Source organism: Somniosus microcephalus, unplaced genomic scaffold (assembly GCF_052327205.1).
Source record: "Somniosus microcephalus isolate GS21.2 unplaced genomic scaffold, FLI_Smic_1.0 unresolved_chr3, whole genome shotgun sequence".
Classification (NCBI taxonomy): domain Eukaryota; kingdom Metazoa; phylum Chordata; class Chondrichthyes; order Squaliformes; family Somniosidae; genus Somniosus; species Somniosus microcephalus.
This window is the reverse complement of record NW_028225181.1, coordinates 70,285,766-70,300,882: the sequence shown is the minus strand read 5'-3', so window position 1 is coordinate 70,300,882 and position 15,117 is coordinate 70,285,766. Positions and strand designations below refer to the sequence as shown.

The following is a 15,117-nucleotide window of genomic DNA, read 5'->3' as shown; positions in this document are numbered from 1 at the left end:
AGAAGAAAGGGGAAGGGGGCAGGTGCTGGCAGTCGGCCAAAATAAAAAGTTGCCGCCCGACACCTGCCCTTTAAGTGGCACTGCTGCGGCTGCAAGAATGACCCCTGACCCTGTCGGACATATCATCCGGCGATAGGTCAGGGGTCGCAACCCAAGGTTGCAGCCGGGGTGCTGTGCATGGCGATGACGTCATTGCCGGCAGTGCAGTGCTGCGGGGTGCTACCGGCTACCGCCGCCACTATACTCCCGCTGAATATCACGGGAGGCACAAAGCAACCCAATTTCACCCCCTTGTCCAAGTAGTGTGTGGCCTCCTTATTCTTCCCACCAAAACACACCACCTCACACTGATCTACAGTGAAATTCATTAACACACCACCTCACACTGATCTATAGTGAAATTCATAAACACACCACCTCACACTGATCTACAGTGAAATTCATTAGCCAATTACACGCCCATTCTGAAATTTATTAATGTCTTCTTGCATTTTGTCTTCCTCAGGATTAACTCTACCTCCCAATTTGGTGTCATCAACAAATTTTGAAATTGTACCTCTGATTCCCAAGTCCAAATCGTTTCTGTAAATGGTGAACAAAACTGGTCCCAGCACCGATCCCTGTGGAACACCACTTCCCACCTTTTGCCAGTCTGAGTAGCTACTCCCAACCCCTACTCTATGTTTTCTGTTTTGTAACCAGCTTGCTATCCATAAACGGTATATAAGATCGACAAGATGACCCAGGTCAGGCTGTGTGGAGTGAAGGGCCAGGCAGCAGAATGGATGGAAAGATGGCTACAAAACAGAAATCAGAGGGTTGGAGTTAAGGGAAGTCTGTTGCGATCTTTCCATCCATTCTGCTGCCTGGCCCTTGACTCCACACGGCCTGACCGTGGTCATCTTGTAGACCGTACATACTGCAGACACAGTGCACCAGTGGTGGAGGGGGTGGATATTGAGTCCTGTGGCAGGAGCGCTGATGAAGTGGATTTCTCTGTGCATGAGTTTTGAGGCATCGCTAGTGGCGTTTTTCACCACTTTCCACCTTTTAAAAAACAACCTTGCTGCCAGTTTATTAAAGCCATTAGCAGCCGCTCGGGTGGGACACACCAATAAATGAGGCCTTGTTTCCCTCACAATGACAGTCCTGAACCCGAGTTAGAAAACATTTAGCAATTAAGCCAGACTGGGTGGGGCCTGAGGTGCAAGTTAACGATGGAAAATTGGTGGCCAGCGTAATTCACACCAGGGCTGAGGACCCAGCCACTCGTGTTTCTGTATAATTTATTCATTAATTTTGTTTATTGCCCAATCTCAATCAGACGGGCGGGTCATCTTGCTGTCCGGCGGAGGCGAGGTTCCCCAGTGGAGGGCTCTCTACGCGGGAGTCCTTCCCTGCACCATTGCAAGTCCAGATGTGTTTTTTGTGGCCTAGAGGACTCCACGGGCCGTGTATATATTCAGTGTGAGAGGTTGCAGCCCCTGTGTAGTTACCTGAAGGGGCTGCTCCTCAACTCTTGGTTACACTTTAGCCCCACGCTCCTAATCTTTGCCCGCCCGGTGCGGAGGGGGGTGGGTAAGTCAGAGGATCTTCTCCTGGACCTGCTCTTCGGCCTGGTGAAAACAGCAATTTGTAGGTCCAGGATGGGCAGGGCCCATGGGGTGGGGTCACTCTGGCTGCCTGCCTCTCTCCCGTGGTCTTGTCCGTGCATGGGTGGCCCTGGAGAGGGAGCAGGCGGTGTTTTGACCGGTACGCTTGATGCCTTCTGTGACCGGTGGGCACCTCAGGTTAAAGAGGGTATGGTTAACAAGTTTGCAGATGATACTAAAATTGGCTGTGTGGTTGATACTGAAGAAGGAAGCTGTAGACTGCAGGAAGATATCAATAAATTGGTCAGGTGGGCAGAACAGTGGCAAATGGAATTCAATCCGGAGGAGTGTGAGGTAATGCATTTGGGGAGGACTAACAAGGAAAGGGAATACACATTAAATGGTAGGAGACTGAGTAGTGTAGAGGAACAAAGGGACCTTGGAGTGCATGTCCACAGATCCCTGAAGGTAGCAGGCCAGGTAGATAAGGTGGTTAAGAAGGTGTACGGAATGCTTGCCTTTATTAGCCGTGGCATAGAATACAAGAGCAGGGGGGTTTATGCTTCAACTGTATAAAACACGAGTTAGGTCTCAGCTAGAGTACTGCGTGCAGTTCTGGTAACCGCATTACAGGAAAGATGTGATTGCACTAGAGAGGGTACAGAGGAGATTTACAAGGATGTTGCCGGGAGTAGAGAATCTTAGCTCTGAGGAAAGACTGGATCGGCTGGGTCTGTTTTCCTTGGAACAGAGGAGGCTGAGGGGAGACCTTATTGAGGTGTATAAAATTATGAGGGGCCTAGATAAAGTGGATAGAAAGGACCTATTTCCCTTAGCAGAGGGGTCAAAAACCAGGGGGCACAGATTTAAAGTAATTGGGGGAAGGTTTAGAGGGGATTTGAGGGGAAATGTCTTCACCCAGAGGGTGGTGGGGGTCTGGCACTCACTGCCTGAAAGGGTGGTAGAGGCAGGAACCCTAACCACATTTAAAAAGTACTTGGATGTGCACTTGGGATGCTTTACCCTGCAGGGCTACGGACCAAGAGCTGGGAAGTGAGATTAGGCTGGATCGCTCTTTGTTGGCTGGCGCGGACACGATGGGCTGAAATGGCCTCCTTCCGTGCTGTAACTTTCTATGATTCTAAGTGGCAATAATCGATTCTCACAGTCACATTATGATTGAATTATTATTTGTGAGTGTCGCTGTATTGTACAGTTATTATTCATAGAATAGATTCATAGCGACTTACAGCACAGAAGGAGGCCATTCGGCCCATCGTGCCTGTGCCGGCTCTTTGAAAGAGTCGTCGTGTTTAGTCCCACATCCTCACTTTTTGTCCGTAACCCTGTCAGTTGCTCAAGTTCCCGTCCAACTCTGCTTTACAATTATTAACGGAATCAGCTTCCACCATCTTTTCAGGTCGAGTGTTCCAGATCCCCACAACTCTGAGCGGAAACATTTCTCCTCATCTCTCCTCTAGATCTTTTGTCAATATTGTTGAATCTTTGACCTCTAGTTATTGACCCACTCACCAGAGCGAATGTTTCTTTCCCAATTTATTCTATCAAAATCGCTCACCATCTTGAAAACCTCTAATAAATCACCTCTGAACCTTCTCTGTTCCAAGGAGGACGGTCCGAACTTTTCCAACCTCTCCTCATAACTGAAGCCCCTCATCCCGGGTAACATCCTGGTAAACCTCCTCTGGGCCCTTTCTAAGGCCTTTACACCTTTCCTCAAGTGTGGGGCCCAGACTTGTCCACAACACTCCAGCTGAGGCCTAACCTGTGATTTATGAAGTTCCAGCATCATCTCTTTGCTTTTATATTCTATTCCTCTGTTTATAAACCCAAGTAACCGGTTATTGGTTGTTTAATATCTGTGGGGCACTGGGGCACTTGCCTTCATGGGTTTTGCTCCCGTCTGGTGTCACTGGGGCAACTCAGAGTCACCCCTACAGGTGGTGAAAAATGGCCCAATCTCAATCGGATGGCAAAGATGAGGAGAAATGTTTTCACTCAGAGAGTTGTTGGGATCTGGAACGCTCAGGGAGTGGGTTAATGAACCCCGGGATCCCTGATAGCCAGCCAGGATCTTGTGCTGCTGCTGTGCCAGAAGAGAGGAGAGGGGAGGAGAGGACAGGTGAGGTCTCTCTCTCTCTGTGCCCAGGAGGAGAGACCACATCTGTTGCTGCTGCAGCTACTATTGGGGTGCCAGAGGACAGGAGAGACCAGGAGACCAGACCAGAGCTAACAACAAAGGGAAGCCATTCCATCACTGCTTCCCCAACTAGTCTCCATTACAGGAGAGGGAGAGAGGGGAGAGAAACGAACATCCTACATCTGTTCAGAAGGAGGGAGAGCCGTTGGAGAACTTCTACAGGTGGGTGTTTCATGGTGCACTCTCATAAAGACTTTGTATTTAAGTGGGGGGAGGAAAGAAGGAGAAGAAACATCTAGGGGTGTGTGTGAGTGTGTGTGGCTCTTGTAAAAACTAGGCCACACACACCACGAGCAAACACCCCTCCCTATTGCTTGACCTGGGAGAGCTGGAGCTACCCAGGCGAAGTCATCATTTAATTATCACATCGTTAAGACCTGGTGGTGGACTGAGCCTGGGCATCTCCAGCTTTATTTTCCCAGGTGAAGACATCTCCCCCCACAAGAAGACCATCAATAGAGACTTATTTTTTGGAGAGTGCACCCCTGCGAGCAACCACCCACCATCTTGAGTGGAGACCCAGCTCCTGCGGCCTCCCTCCTTCCCACCCCCCCTTTCTCTCTCTCTTTGTCTCTCTCTTTGTCACTCTCTAAAGAGGCACCTCATATCCATTAATTGCACATTGTGCAGAGGGGAGAAGGCCCCTCTCCCAATTTAATCAACAAGGGGAGAGGTGTGCCTTCACTTTTAAAGCTCCCTCTGCTCAGGGAAAATAACCATTGAGGCCATTAACATCACCAAGCCTGTGACTTGGGGTGGGTGTAGCCCTTTATAATAAGCGCCCCACGATGTTGACCACATCATCGCCGGTGATGGGGCCAGCAAGGTCATACGCAAGTGTGGCAGCCACGGCCAAGGCTGCTCCCACTGCTTCTGCTGCCCCGTCACCTTTCCGCCTTCACACTAAAAAACACAGGGTGAAGAGCTACACTCACCCCAACATGACTATCGAAGCATGCGTGAAGGCCATGGCTGGGGTTGTCGGCCCTTCAGCCATCGTTGTTGCCTCGAAAATGTATGGCAAGGCTGTGTTCTTCCTGGCATCGGAGCGGGCGGTGTCCCTGGCTGTAACCAAGGGGCTCACCATGGGCGGGACCTTCCTGCTGGTGGATCCTCTCAAGGCCACCGTGCAGAGGATCCTATTATCAAACGTCCCACCCTTTTTTTCGGCTGAGCTCCTCCTCCCCCACCTACGTCAACTGGGGGAGGTGAGGTCGGGGATCACACCAATCCTGCTCGGATGCAGGGAGGCCAGCCTCCGGCACGTCTTCTCCTTCCGGTGCCAGCTTTTTGTTCAGTTGGCGCAGGAGGACACTGAGGGCACTTTTATTGTATGCCACAAGGTGGCTGCCTACCGCTTCTTTTGGACGTCGGACGGTGTGCAGTGCCACGCCTGTAAGGAGGTGGGGCACGTACGAAAGAACTGCCCTGCCTCCAAGACCGCCAGAACATCTGAGGCAGCCAAGGCTGGCGCCGCTGCCGCTCGCCCCCCCCGATTCTGTCCGCGCGTCCTCAACACCTGATGCACGATCGACGTCGGAGGCCAACGCCATCACAGCCTTCAGCGGGGGGGAGGGAGAGCGTCCGAGCGAAGGGAAGGTGCGGAACAAGATGAAGCACCTTTGGGCGGGTCCCCTCTGTGAGCACATGGATACGGACGATCTGCTGGAACTTACACCTGCATACCTTGCGCTGGTGGCGGCAGAGTCTCGGAGTTTGGGAGGCCTCGTGCCCGGGCCCATGATCGCAACCACTGAGGCGGAAGAAGTAAGACCTGCGACCGGGCTCGGGCTCGAGGGACCCGAACAACCCGCGCGATGGGAGGGAGCAGAGGAGGAGGCTCCGGTAGGTATGGAGGTCTCCCAGCCTTCGTGTCCCTCCATAACAAAAAGGAGGCGTGAGTCCCTGGGAGAGGAGGAGGACCACGAGAGACAATGTCCCTCCTCGCGGAGGGAATCCTCACCCGCCGTGGGTGCTGCGCCCCCCCGCCTACTATTAGCATCATCTGTATTTGGCAGGAGTTGCCTGTCCCTCGGGAGGGTACGACAGATGAGTCTGTCCCGCCTGCACCTCCCAAGGACGGGGAAGAGACCCTGCGCGTGAGGGGGGGGCCGTGGATCTACCCGCAGAGGAAATAACACAAGAATCGTTACATCTCGCCATGTCAGGCGCCCTGGAGACTGGGGTTGGCGAGGCCAGTGAGCCTGGGCTCACCCAGGACAGTCTGGACCATTCCCAGGCGTTGCTCGATGTGGCCGAGGAATGTATTCAAGCTCCCCAGTCCGCTGGGTCGGTGGCTGATGGCGGTGAGGGGGGAAGACCACCTGACTCCATCTCCGATGCTGTCACCGGGGGTGTTGGGGCATATGGGGATAGTGTACTCCCTGGTTTCCCCATGCACCCCGGTGCCTGGGGCGGAGGGGGGCCCCGAACCGCCGCCGCCTCCTGACCCGGCACCTCTGGAGGAGCCCAGGGAGGAATCCTCTGCCGCCGATCCTGGGGGTGGGATCGAGACAGAGGTGGGGCTGGCTGATGACGACCTCCCGGAGGAGGACGGGGACCCGGCGGAGAGCACCAAGGATGAGTCAGACTCCGTCACCAGTGAGGTGGCGGATACCCTCGTGCCCCCCTCCAAGTCCCCCCTCATCCCCGTTGTGGAACTCTGGGACTTTCTGGCTGCGTGCCGGGGTCACCCTGGCAAAATCCGGCTGGCCCTAAACAGATGGTCAGATCTGGCGCTGCTCGTTGGCTCCGTCTGTGCCGCTGTCAAATCCATGGGCGCGGACGAGGGCGCGGGGTCGCGCGAGCAGCATCGGATCAACAAATTCCTCACTGGGCTGCTGAGGGAGTGGTGGTCGACAAGCGGCCGCTCTCCCTCCTCCCGTTAGGTTAAGTAGCGGTTGCACTATGCTCTTGTCATGAAGATAACCATAGCCAGCCTCAACATCAATAGCAGCGAGATGCGCGCCATAGATTTAATAACCTCTCGGTCCTCCGGGACAGGAGGTATGCGGTGTGCTTCCTGCAAGAAACCCACACCGTTCTGGAGGACGAGGCCACGTGGCTCCTGGAGTGGCAAGGAGGGGTCAGCATAAGTCACCTCTCCAACTATTCCAGCGGGGTGGCTATCTTGCTGGCCCTGCATTTTCAGCCGGAGATCTTGGGGGTCAAGGAGCATGTGCCGGGCCATTTGCTCCAGGTCACTGTTCACCTGGGGGGCATGCCGCTCTATCTAGTGAACATGTACGCCCCCGTGGCCGGTGCGCAGCAAGTGCGCTTCTTTGAAGAAGTGTCCGCTCTTCTGGGCTCCATCGCCGTCGGCGAGTGCGTCATCCTCGGGGCGGATTTTAATTGCACCCTTGAGGCGAGGGACCGTTCGGGTCCCCCGTATGGCCTGGCGGCGATGGAGGAGTTGAGGGACCTGGTCGGGTCCTTCGACTCGGTGGACGTGAGGTCTGGAGGAGGAAGGTCCAGAATCGACCGCCTTTACATTTCTCCTGCGTTCCGGCGGCTTCAATGCAGCCAGGGCCATGCACGGACCACCACCTGGTGCGGGCGGAGCTCGTTCTGTTACACGCACGGGGGGTTCCGCGTACTGGCATTTTAACAACCTGCTGCTGGAGGACGAGCGGTTCCGGGATTTGTTTCGTCGGTTCTGGGCCGACTGGAGAAGGAGGCAGGGGGGGGCTTCGCCCCCTTGAGGCTATGGTGGGACGTGGGCAAGGCTCACGTCCATCTCTTCTGTCAGGAGTACGCGAGGGGGTCGACCAAGAGGCAGGAAGCCCAGGTCGTGCGGTTGGAGAGGGAGCTCCTCGACCTGGAGTCCCGTCTCGGTCAAGTCGTCGATGACCCGACCCTGCGGAAGGTGTACGAAGAGAAGAAGGACGTGCTGAAGGACCTGCAGCTCATCGGGTCCCGAGGCGCGTATGTGAGGTCGCGGATCCAGATCCTCCGGGACCTGGACTGTGGCTCCCCCTTCTACTTGCTGGAAAAAAGATGGGGGGTCCGTAAGCAGCTCTTGGGGCTGCTGGCCGACGACGGATCTCTGGTCTCGGATCTGGAGGGGATCAGCGCGGAGACCCAGGCCTATTATGAGGCTCTGTTCTCTCCGGATCTGTCCAGCGAGGATGCGTGCAGAGTTTTGTGGGAGGACCTGCTGAAGGTCGGCCCGGAGGGCGCTGAAAAATTGGACGCTAAACTTTGCGGAGCTGACCGGCGCCCTCAGCCAGCTCTCGAGGGGAAAGTCCCCGGGGCTGGACGAGCTGACCGTGGAGTTCCACAGGGCATTCTGGGACATCCTGGGGGGTGAATACGCATGGGTCCTGGGAGATGCCCCTCTCGTGGCACAGGGCGGTCATTGTCTTGCTGCCTAAGAAGGGTGATCTCCGCCTTTTAAAAAAAAAGAACTGGTGTCCGGACTCCCTCCTCAGCACGGATTATAAAATTTTTGCCATGGCCATGTCTGGCCGCCTTGGCACCGTGCTGGCCCACATGATCCATCCCGATCAGTCCTACACGGTCCTGGGCCAGACTATCCACGATAACATCCATCTGGTCCGGGACCTGGTCCACCATTCCCAGAGGGCTGGTCTGTCGGTCGCCTTCCTTTCCCTGGATCAGGAGAAGGCTTTCGACAGGGTGGATCACGAGTATCTCTTCGACGCATTTCGTCGCCCGGATCCGACTTCTGTATGCCACCACGGAGTGTCTGATAAAAGTTAACGGGTCTTTGACGGCGCCCCTTTGCTTCGGGAGGGGGGTGCGTCAGGGATGCCCCATGTCCGGTCACTTATACGCCATCTGCGTGGAGCCTTTCCTGCGCCTCTTGCGGAAGAGGTTGACGGGACTGGCTCTGCAAGGGCCGGGCGTGGAAGTCGTCCTCTCGGCTTACGCCGATGATGTGCTCCTCATGGTCACGGATCCTGCTGACTTGCGGAGGATGCGAGAATGCCAGCAGATTTACTCGGATGCATTCTCCACCAGGATCAACTGGGAGAAATGTTCTGGACTCCTGGTGGGCCAGTGGCAGGTGGACTCCCTGCCGGAGGAGTTGGCCCTTCACCTGGAGCACCACGCACCTCCTCTACTTGGGAGTCTACCTCAGCCCCGCCGAGGACGCCTGTCCGGTGAACTGGCAAGAGCTGGAGGCCAAAGTCACTGCTCGCCTAGGACGCTGGACAGGACTGCTCCGAGTGTTGTCCACAGGGGTCGAGCGCTGGTCATAAACCAGCTGGTGGCCACCATGTTGTGGTACCGGTTGGTCATTTTGATCCCGCCCCCTGCGTTTGTCGCCAAGATGCAGAAGAAGCTCATCGACTTCTTCTGGGACAAAGGGAAGCACTGGGTCTCTGCCGCGGTTCTGAGTCTCCCGCTTAGGGAGGGCAGTCAGGCGCTGGTGTGCCTTCGCACCCGGGCGGTGACTTTCCATCTTCGGACACTGCAGAGATACCTGTACGTCGAGAATCCTCCTCGCTGGTGTGCGCTGGCGACGTATTTCTTCCGCCAGCTGCACGACCTCAACTATGACGCGCAGCTCCTGTTTGTGGAATTGGGCCGTACGCGTGCCTACCTGCGGGAGTTGCCTGTCTTCTACCAGGAACTGCTATGGGTCTGGAACAGCATCGCCTCCAGGCGGAGTTCTCCCCCGTCAGGAGTGGCGGCTCTCCTTCAGAAGCCGCTGCTCAGGAATCCGCACCTCCGTGACCGCTGGATCGGGCGGCTGGCGGAGGGCAGGGCTGTGCCTGGTAAGGTGACCAGGGTCAGGGACCTGCTTGATGGCGGAGGAGCGGGTTGGATGGTGCTGGAGGAGCTGGCACAGCACCTGTCCTGGGCCAACGTCCGGCTCGCAGCCAAAGCCATCGAGACGCTGAAAGTGGCGCTGGGCCCCGACTCCAATAGGTGTATCGAGGAGGCTCAGGCACGTGGGGCGATCCTGTCCGAACTGACCCCTGTTCGGACGGAATTCCTCATCGGCGCGTGGCCCTGAAACCCCTCTCGGGAACCGGTGCCTCACAACTTGAGCCATCTCGAGGAAATGCCCTCCGTGCCGTTTAGTTCTGCGCGGAGGGGTTTCCTGTACGGGCTGCTCCTTCACACTCTCCATTTTGTCATCTTTGCCTGCCGTCCGGACACGCTTTGGCGTGCCATCTTGCCGTCCGGCGGAGGTGGAGGTCCCCAATGGGGGGCGCTCTGTGCGGGAGTCCTCCCTTTATCTATTGGGGACTTGGCCTGGAGGGTGTTGCATGGAGCAGTCCCATGCAATAAGATTTTAGATAAGTTCACGGACTCCCAGGCTGCTTGCTGTTTTTGCGGCCTAGAGGAGTCCGTGTTCCATGTTTATGTGGAATGTGAGAGGTTGCAGCCCCTGTTCCATTATTTGAAGGGGCTGCTCCTCGATTTTTGGCTGCACTTCAGTCCCACGCTCCTGATCTACGGTCACCCGGTGCGGAGGAGAGTGGGCAGGTCGGAGGACCTCCTTGTAGGACTGCTCCTGGGCCTGGCAAAGATGGCCATAAACAGGTCCAGGCAGCGGGTGGTCGAGGGGGTCGTTTGGCCCAATTGCCTGCCTCTCTTCCGTGGCTATGTTCATGCTCGGGTGGCCCTGGAGATGGAGCACGCGGTGTCTGCCGGCATGCTTGAGGCCTTCTGAGACCGGTGGGTGCCACGGGGACTGGAGTGCATCATCACCCTGGCCAATGTGTTTGTAATTTAATTTGATAAGTTTTAAAAATTAATCCAGTGTTTTTAAGCTTCTTTACAGTCCACTTGTTCGGTCGGGAGAGTGAGAGACTCCGCTCAGCGATGCAGAGAGCCCTGCAGATGGAGAAGAATGTCGACCAGTGTCTGCTGGATCTGCACAAACTGTCCACTGGGAGCACTGACCCTCAACTGTGTGAATTCCTGGAGACCCACTATCTGGATGAACAAGTGAAGATGATCAAGAAGCTTGGAGATCACATCATTAACTTGAAGAGACTAGGACCCCTGCCTTGTAAGCATGAGGGCTTGTGACTTTGTACAAAGAGCCGACACTTGAGCTCTGTGAATGTCATTAAAAAAAAACACAAAAAAAATGAACCAAAAAATAATAAGTAAAAACAAAAACTGCTGGTAGGCTGTGCCGCAGGGTTTATAAAGCTGGAGAATGGTCTCAGGCCCAAATGAGATCCAGCAGCCCGGTCTGTGTTCCACCGAACAGCAGCTGTGAGGCTTTTTCTCGGTGACAGGCCTGGGTTACGCGCCGCCATCTTGGTGGAGGAAGGACAGACCGGTTCCATCTGCAGCACGGCAAAAAAAGAAATAAATAAACTGTGGGTAGGCCGCGCCGCAGGGTTTATAAAGTTGGGGAAAAAAAAACTGTGGGTAGGCCGCGCCGCAGGGTTTATAAAGTTGGAGAACAGCCTCAGGCCCAAATGAGATCCAGCGGCCGAATGTGTTCCGCGGACGGCAGCGGTGAGGCTTTTTCTCGGTGACAGGTCCGGGTTACGCGCAACCATCTTGGTGACGGAAGGACAGACCGTTTCTACCTGCAGCAGGGCGCATGCGTGGCCATCTTTGTACAGGAACAGAGAGTGGGCAGGGCTTCAGGGTCCCAGTGACCAGGAGAGACAATCATTGACTCATGATTTTATTCTCACTCTGCACACAGCAGGTGTAGAACTGAAGGTTTCAGGGTCCCAGTGACCAGGACAGACAATCATTGACTCATGATTTTATTCTCACTCTGCACACAGCAGGTGTAGAACGGAATCAACCAGAGTAGAGGGAGAGGGAAAACTGGGAGTGGAGGAAAGAAATGTTGGAGCTGGTGCGATGGGTTTGGATTTCAGCACAGGGAGGAGGGAGAGTGTCTGGGATGGGGATTTACAGCTTTGGGGTTAAAATGTGTTATTTTGGTCATATTTCTAGATTTGCCATTTTCTGCCCACAGGGCAATCACAGTGCACTGACCAACACCTCAGCTTGTCAGAATAGGGCAGGTGGAACCGAGCCAGAGGCAGCTCTGGGACTTCATCTTCTGAGCATTGGGTTGGGAAAGAAGAATTCCATTGTTTATTGGGCCCTGGCGAGCACTGCCCTCCCACAATTTTAATATTTTGATGCATCTGTCTATTTATATACTAGGAATGTTTTAATTGCTTTCACAGCAAAATGCATTTATTATTAAACCTCCACAGAAACAACTGTGGTAACAATTGAATAAAACTCAGAGAGTTGTCGGGAGCTGGAACGCTCGACCTAGAAAGGTCATGAGCTGATTCCATCAATGATTTTAAAAGGGAGTTGGGCGGATACTTGAGGATGAGGATCTTACAGGGTTACGGACAACAAGCAGGGATGTGGGACTAAGCAGGAGTGATGGGCCGAATGGCCTCCTTCGTGCTGTACTTTTCAATGATTCTGTGAAAACTAACAGAACCAAAGAAATTATCTTCCTTGGTTATTGATCATTTCACTAAATTTCAACAGAGTTCTCTATACACCAACAACAACTTACCTTTATATAGAGCTTTTAAAACATCTCAAGGCACTTTACAGTAGGGTAATAAGGCAAAAATCAACACACATACTTTGTTTGTGGTCCAGTGCACTGACACAAAGTTCCTTCACAACTATGACAATTTTATTGCAGTTGCTGTGAAGGCTGCGCTCGCTCTGCTCGTACACCTGGTCTCCAAAGGAGGCAAAACAGGACTAATGCTGCCGCGCTCAGCTCTTTTTGATCAGAAAATATCAACTGTTTCGCCTCACCAGGAAATGCACAAAAGAGGCAGCAGTGCTCATTGGCTGCCCAGGGAAGTCCTATTTAGATTAAACTCCTTCACCCAGAGGGTGCTGAGATTGTGGAACTTGCTGCCACAGGGAGTAGGTGAGGCGAAGAGCATGGATGTATTTAAGGGGAAGCTGGATAAACACATGGGAGCAAGGAATAGAAGGAGATGCTGATAGGGTGAGATGAAGAGAGATGGGAGGAGGCTCGTGTGGAGCATAAACACCACATGGACCAGTTGGGCCGATTGGCCTGTTTCTGTGCTGTACAATCTGTGTAATTCTATGTAATAAGAGAGAATGTTCCATAGAAACTAGAATTATCTGTTCTGAATTTTAATCCTGAACTTAGTGATGTCTTTTGTAAACTGCTTTTACAGGGAAATATCATCGGCCTTTGAATGTGGAAGGAGAAATGTTTGCCTGTTCTGTCTGTGGGAAAAGATTTCAAAGATCGGTGTGAGTGGAAAAGCACCGAGACACACACACCCGAGTGAGAGTGTTCCAGTGCACTGACTGTGGAAAGAGCTTTAACCAGTTACACAGTCTGAAAAAACATCGCACCGTTCACAGCGGGGAGAAACCGTACACGTGTTGTGTGTGTGGATGAGGCTTCAACCGATTGTCCAACCTGGAGAGACACAAGGACACCCACACCACGGAGAAACTGTGGGAATGTGGGGACTGTGGGAAGGGATTTAGCTCCCCGTCCCGGCTGGAAACTCATCGATGCTGTCACACCGGGGAGAGGCCGTTCACCTGCTCCAAGTGTGGGAAGGGATTTAGTCAGTCATCCCACCTTCTGACACACCAGAGACTTCACACTGAGGAGAGACCATTCAGTTGCTCTCACTGTGGGAAGAGGTTCAAGCAGTCATCTCACCTCATTGAGCACCAGTGCATTCACACTGGGGAGAGACCGTTCACCTGCCCTGTGTGTGAGAAGTGATTCACTAATTCATCCACCCTGCTGATACACCAGCACATTCACACTGCAGAGAGGCCGTTCACCTGCCCCGTGTGTGAGAAGGGATTCACTAATTCCTCTGACCTTCTGAGACACCAGCACATTCACACTGGGGAGAGGCCATTCAACTGCTCCGTGTGTGGGAAGGGATTCAATCAGTCATACAATCTGCTGACACACCAGCGAGTTCACACCGGGGAGAGGCCGTTCACCTGCTCAGTGTGTGAGAAGGGATTCAATCAGTCATCCAACCTGCTGAGACACCAGCAAGTTCACAAGTGACTGCAGAGGTTCGACTCTGCTGTTATTGCTGCTGTTAATCACATCCAGGACTGAACCATGTTCATTTTGACAGTTGGGGTTTGTTTCTGCTGATGTTAATAACCCCTATAACTGGGCTGGATTTTAATATTCTGGATATATAGCTGATTGAATTGTCGGGGCTGCAGTGTCCCTTTAAGTACTGCTGTCTGATCTTTCCCCTTAATTTCTGATGAGTGTTCCTGAAATATTTTACAATAAAATTATGAACTTTTACTTCAATCGTATATTAATCTTTGCTATAAAATCTACAATTCATTGTCTGAAAGATTCCATTGACTATCATCTCCAATTAGAAAGTGCTGATTAATCCTCGCTGACAACTCTTACTGACTTGCACATTACACACAGTGGCACCTCCATTATCCACCAGAAAGAAGGGGAATGGGAATCAGTGGAGAATCGAGAGTCCCAAATGTTGCCCCTCCCGTCTGGTACAGCAATCCCCTCGGCACGGGAATAGAGACAAGTCCAGTTATAGTGATGGGATGAGTTAAAGGTATTTACTCAGACGGGCGGAAGGTGGGAAGTGGTGTTCCACGGGGATTGGTGCTGGGACCACTGTTGTTCACCATTTACATAAATGATTTGGACTTGGGAATCAGAAGTACAATTTCAAAATTTGCTGATGACACTAAATTGGGGGGTGTAGTTAATACTGAGGAAGACTGCAATAGCATCCTTGTAGAATTATTCAGTTGTGTTCAGTAAATAGCAGCATCTTTTAATTTGCTTTGACTGATCACATCACTATATAGTTATGTGAAAAACAGAAATCATTAAAAGCTCCCAATTTCAGAATTGTTAGATTCAAACTCAACTTCTTCCAAGTACAATCTAACATTTCAAAAATTGTAATGGATGTAGGCGAGATATTAGGACTGTTGTCTAACACAATCCAAACACAGTGACACACAGACAGATGGGCAGGTGTAGCTTCACAGCGAATCCTTTCAAGCCTCACTAAAAAGTGGCAGACTGGCAATCCATTGTTCACTAATGGAGTTGTGATCTTTGTAAATTAAGAAATGGAAATGTGTCAAAGAGTTGATTAACAGAGTGGGGCATCATCTCCCTTTGATTTCTATTTCTGACACCAGGCAACAGAAAAAGGTCATTACAACACGACATAAACAGACTCTTCAGGTGTGAGACATCAGACTTCAGAACAACACGTCTGCCAGCTCGGCCACAAACCCCAGTACAGTCAACCTTTCAGCAGCTGCAGCCCTGATTAAATAACTAGT

The 15,117-nt window shown here is 52.8% G+C and overlaps 1 protein-coding gene and 1 pseudogene across 1 annotated transcript in view; both read left to right on the top strand.

The window, feature by feature from the left end:
• Nucleotides 1-13,632, top strand: part of LOC147091923 (uncharacterized) — a 65,883-nt pseudogene extending 52,251 nt beyond the window's left edge.
• The window catches only part of LOC147091921 (uncharacterized), a 113,774-nt gene that overhangs the window by 15,612 nt on the left and 83,045 nt on the right, over nt 1-15,117 (top strand). The gene's annotated exons all lie outside the window — the stretch shown is intronic.